We start from the raw sequence: 6,061 nt of genomic DNA, 5'->3' as shown, positions 1-6,061 counted from the left end.
TTTTGGAATGGTATTTGGTATTTGCAGAGAAACTCTGTCCCTCCTCCATTAACAGGAGGTTTTAGGAAGGTTCAGTCATAGTCTCTTGTGACTGCAAGGAAACAACATAACAGTTTTTATCTCATATTACAGTTCCTATCAGCTTAAATGGCATTATATCCAGTCAGTCAGCAATATGTCTGTGATGTTCACATAAACCTGTCTAACCCATTTTTTTGATAGAAGTCATGAAGATGTTGAGAGCATCTTTGCTGTGTAAGGATTCAGAGTCAGTGCACTTTCTACCCATCAGTAGCACTTGTGTGAGTGGTCCCAGTTATTCTCTGGGACATGCTGGAGCAGCTCGCCTGCACAGCAATGTCTGGCAGGGCCCCATGGTGAGGAGGGGAGGTCCTATCCAAGCCCAGCATTTGGTCCATCTGTTCAGCACCATCCAGTCTGTCTGCAGCAAATGCCATATGCAGCAGCTTAAGGATGCACACTGACGTTGCAGGGGATTCCCAAGGTCTGCCAGGGAGGGCAGTTGTCCTGTGGTCTACACAGGAGTTACTGTGGCTGCTCAGGCAAAGCCAAATTCCTTTGCCACTGCCTCCTCATGGCGAATATGTATGGGATGTGAAGGCAGGCAGGTGGTAGACACTGGCCTTGCAAGCCAAATCCTGGAGCAGGATGGCAGTCAGTACTGGAAAGCGATGGGGGACAGGTACACCTGCAGACACCAGTTAGAGAGGTTTGTGATACATGGGAAGGACTGTGTCTTCTGCAGATGACTTGGAGATGGCCAGTTTTCAACAACACAGGGCTGTGGGCAAACAAAAGGGTGAATCAAACTGTTAGAAGCTGAGGGGCTCAAATTAAAATGTCAAAACCGGGAGTGATGAACCGCAGTGAGCTCATTAGACACTATGCGTTGTTTCAGCACTGTCAGTCATTCCATTCACATCTGATGCATGGTCTGAACATCAAAGGGTGAGCGAAGGGAGCATGAGCTGGGCATTATCACCAGACTACTTTATATGAAAGATCATATGTGCATCTCTTTTCCACTCTCTTTCAACCTCCAGCATCTAAAAATCCCATTATCGAAAAAAGCACCACCCCCTACTGTTAATTATATATAGAAAATCCCAGTCCTTATCCGAAACATCAGCTAGACCTTTGATAACCAAATAACTATACTGCAAAATATGCGTGACCTCTGAGCGTGGGGATAGAGACTGCTGTGCACAAGCCATGCTATGCAGTTATCTAAGGAACAGGGAATGTTTGAAGGGTAACTGCTATATCCAGCATCACCTTCCCTCTGGGTCGTGCTGCCACTGGCCTCCTTTGCTGGTGCAAAATGGGATACTGGGGGCTGTGACATGAAATTCGGGTAACGATTTGCGGTGCTCCTGCCACAGGATGTGGCAGAGCAGTGTGGCCCTGATAACACTCCTCTGGTAAGGAGAGAGGAGGGGTTTGAGCAGAGACCATGCCTGAGCCGATTTAGAAAAAAAGAGAATATTTATAGTGAGAGAAAAGCTTGGCTGGAATTTATTCCCACATCCCCTCACTATCACAGTGCCAGAGCTATAATTGCTCAAATCGGTCTAACAGAAAATATTTGTGTTTCAACAAAAGCTTTTTTTTTCCCTCTCACACCCCACATTCCTTCCACTTTTGCTCGGTTCCTCTAATGAAATCATCGCCTTGTGACCACAAAGGCTGTTGCCAGGCATAAATGTTGAGGTGAACTCAACATTATCTAATTTAACTGTTGAGTCAAATAAATGCATGGAAGGAATATAACAGAAATTATGAATGACAAGACAAAACATACTTGTAAATAGCTAGAACTGGATATTAAGCAATGAATCAAACTTTCAAATTCTCCTTTTGGCTTTGTCAGGCAATCTTCATATTAACATTTAAGAAAAGGAGGAGCTATTCTTCAGAACCAAATGCCCGAAAGTCGCTTATAAATCCATATTTCGATACTTTTTAATCTGTATTTTAGGCAACTAAGTGCTGAATGAAGCACACAAGTGCTACCCATGTTAAAATTCAGGAGGCGTATTGAAGCAAAAGAAAATGAGGCTTCAGGTAAAAACTACAGGGTATGGCCCATGGTGAGAAAGAGTCTAAATGGTGCTTGGAAATGAAATGGCTTCCTGATTTCTTAGCCTGACACCACTCTGGATACTTAAGCTCTGTTTTTCAAGTCAGACTACCGTGTAAGCACTTCTTAAATTTAACAACAGGGAGGACAATGTCTAGTTGTGCAGATAATGTTGTGGGGCTTTTTCTTTGCTAAAGCATCCTCTCGCTGGAACTCAAATGAGAAGGCTTTGTCCTTTTTTCTCCTCACTGCGCCTCACCCTTCAGGCACTGTCTGCCCTCACAGGAAGGCTGGCTCAGCTGTGATCATCCTGTGGTTTGCTGAAGATGAGATGCGTTACAGACTTTTGACTGTCACCACCCTGTGCCCTCTTTTCTTTTGATTAAGTTTCTGAGTCCAGCTTGGCTTACTTTTGAAAGCCAGCCATCCCAGCAGTGGTGGTGTTAGGTTTCAGCTGGATTGACTGTACCTATGGAGACCAGAGGGAAACACTAGACCTTTGCTGGTACCCTGTGCTTGTAAGAAAAGCCTTATAATGCCACTGCATTTTGTGCTTATCGGAAATAATCTGTGATTCGCCAGAATAAAAGAGCCCATGACCTAGCAAATTTTAATTATTCTGCTCCCAGCGCCAGTGGGTCTGTTAAGCGCTTAAAGCTGGATAGATACAAAACCAGTTTGCTGGTTCAAGCTTTATATGAATCATTAAACTGAAGAATTCACTGCTTCTTTGGAGATGTCCCCACTGACTTTCCTTACACCTCACCTTGCCCTCTGAGCTTGGAGAACTTCTACCAGAGAAGGGATCCCGAGCCTGGCTGTCTCCCGGTGGCCTTTATTAAGGTTTTTGTAAGCTACTGTCACAGTGCTCATGGCAATCACAGGGAGGCGAAGTTCGCTGACACCCATGGTACACCACAGCCTGTGCTGGGCCTTCAGGTGAGCCTCAGTGGAGACCTGTTCGCCAAGTCCTTGCAGATCTACCATGAAGCCCTGAAACTCAGGCAGGACTGTGTAGCTTGCAGCCAGAGTGTTTTCGTGAAAGAGGAGGGAAATAAAAGAGGAGACGTTACTGTCTCATAGGAATAGTCTGCTGCTCTGCTGCTCTGTGTGTGTCTAACTCCAGTTCTTAGGAGCTGGTGTGAGAAAAGAGATGCCCCTGAGCTCCCTTCTGTGGGTGAATGTTTTTTCAGTGCCTAGTCCTACATGTTTAAAGACAGCGAGTTCTTACTGAATTTGTCTGAAACAGGATTAAACCCTCTAGGAAACACAGTTCTACTTAGCAAGGAATTTTTCCTCTGACCTGAACCATCAATATTATTGAAAAATCCGAATGCCATTAAAAAGGTCAGTGTAATGCGGAGGGGGGGTGTGTGTGTGTCCTACTTTCTTTGACTCCGTAGTTATTTAAAATATAAGGGCTTAGGAAAAAGAAAAAAAAAGATGACTTCCAGGGTAAAAGTGACTGACAGATTTCTAAGATAGATTTCATTATAGCTAAAATGTATCAAGACAGATACTCTTACAAAAGTGCAGCAGGCTGTGTTGGAAAGTAGTAGCCCAGTTAAGTTTGCTGTGTGGCATGTATACAAATAAGCTGGTTGGAAACCCAAATAGTGAATCTATCCCTTTTATTTTGCAAGCAAGGGGCCACAATCTTTATGGTTCAAAAAGGAGAGGACAGGTAATCACTAGTCTGCAAACTATGATAGTAAGCAGGCTAATGCACTGAAAATGGTTCTTGGTGGTTCTATGATATGAAGAAGATGTTTTATGTACATCAAGATACAAAAGATCAGAGTTCACTAACAAGAATAAGTAATTTTGTTTGGCCTGCACCAAGAATGCATATTTCAAAATGTTTTGTTTTGCTTTTTTTTTTTAATAGACCATTAGGGAGCAGTCTAGGAATCAAAAACATGTATGAAAAGACAAAAGGACATTTATCATTTGCTGAGTCAGGATTAATACTTCATTTACATGCTAACCAACAGTACATCCCATGAAAATGAAATATTAAAAACAGTTAATCACATTCCCAAGCAATCTACATATATTAATCTGATCTTTTTTCTAGGAAGAATTAAAGAGCAAATCCCGAGTTAGAGCTGGTTTCATTTGGATGCACAATTGCTATTCCAAGCTCTACCTGAATGTCAAGACTTCATAATTTTCCATTCTTTTGAGGCTTTCCAGACACAAAACCTAATGGATGTTAGCACTGATGTTGTGTAGTGCAGACAATCACTGTGTAAAAAAGAGGATTAATCCAGGGAACAGCAGTAAGTGTTGTGCCAGGATTTCTCTCCCCCAGCTCCCTACCCTAAGCACTAGAGACTTTGTCTTGTTGGGTCTAGTTCTGCCTCCAAAGTGATTGATACTCTGGATGAGAGGTGGAAGGCCCTCTCCCCTGAAAGCATCAATCCCCAGCTCTGTAACAGATGGGGATCAAACCCTGTTTGAGTGGAGGAAGGTCTGGAATCAGTCTCCACTGTCTTGGGTGAGCATGTTTTCCCGTGGGAGCTGTGCAAAAGTGAGGTGGTAAGATCACCAAAGCAGTTGTCACTAAATGCAGTGCAGTCTGAGTGAGCTAAGCATGCTCTCAGCATTGGCAGAAAAATGAAGCTCCTCTTTGGATTTGAGTTTTCTATATGCCAGATGATTTTATGCAGATGTAAGTTCCGAGGTAGTCCCTGTAGGAAAGGCAGAGATAACCTCTGCTGGTCAGAGCGACTTCTGTCTGAAACTCTGAGGCCAAAAATGTCCCAGGTGGGTGCCTGAGTGTATTAGAAATTAGATTTGCAGAATTCACACAAATAGCATTGAAAATACATTGAAAGTATTTGAAATATTGAAATGTTGTGCTTACTGCCTGCTTTGCTCTTTGAAAATGAAATCAACATGCTTTTGCAAAAGTCAAATATTCACAAGAGCAATCAGCCCCATAGCTTTATTAAGGAGCAGTTTGGTACTATTAGAAGCAATAACTCTTGATCTTTTTGTTATATTCCTGTGTATATCTATATGTACATATATGCACAAAACAAAGCTCTATTTCACAGCCATCTCTCTTCAGCCTCACAGCTGACTACCTCTCCCTGAGAGCCTGGTAGCTGGAGAGGAGCAAAGACCTCTCCTAGACCCTCTCCACTGCTCTCAGAAAGCAGCTATATTTCACCACTGTTTGCAAGATGGACAAAATTTAGCAAGCAGGTGGCCTTAATCACTCATCATTCTCCTGAAGTGAGACATCACAGTAGGCACCCAAATCCACCAAAGTTCCTCAGCTGACTGCTCAAATACAGCTCTCGGGGGTCACATCAGGGGTCACTTGTTGGAGCCAAACAGCTATTCCAGACATGAAGTTCTGTTGCTCCTGGTATAAAAGGGATCAGAGTGAACCCATATGAAGCTGCATGTCTACATTTACTCTTTTCATCTGTGCTTTTTATGGGTCTCTTATTTTTTAAATTGCAGATCTTCCCGACTCTTGTTTTGATCCCTTTAGAGTATTGACAAAGAGATTATCGGCACTTTAACAAAACTGTTGTATGGTGTTTAGAAATTGTGCCATTCCTCATCTCTGGAATGATATTTTAAAATGTAGGTCTTTTCTACAGACTGTAACTGTGGGAAAAATACATCAGAAGATGAAATGCAGCAGAAGATGCTTGAGGGAACTAAGACACCATATTCTACACTTTGATGAAATGACAGTAAGGGATTTTCTTTAGCTAAAGAGATCCCATAATTAATACTTAATTGAATAAACACTAAATGAATTCTGAGTGGGATTTTTCAGAGGTGTTCAGTATTGACTTAACTCCAGTTTCATTCACACAGAAGGAGAGCAATCAGTAACTTCAGTGAGAACAAACCCTGGCCAGCACCAGGAAAGCCTCCTGCTTGAGGGTGATGGGGGGCCAAGGAGGGAAGACAGGGGGAAGGATCCAGTTCTCC

Source organism: Harpia harpyja, chromosome 8, assembly GCF_026419915.1.
Source record: "Harpia harpyja isolate bHarHar1 chromosome 8, bHarHar1 primary haplotype, whole genome shotgun sequence".
Lineage (NCBI taxonomy): Eukaryota > Metazoa > Chordata > Aves > Accipitriformes > Accipitridae > Harpia > Harpia harpyja.
The sequence above is the reverse complement of the archived record's forward strand: the minus strand, read 5'-3'. Positions refer to the sequence as shown.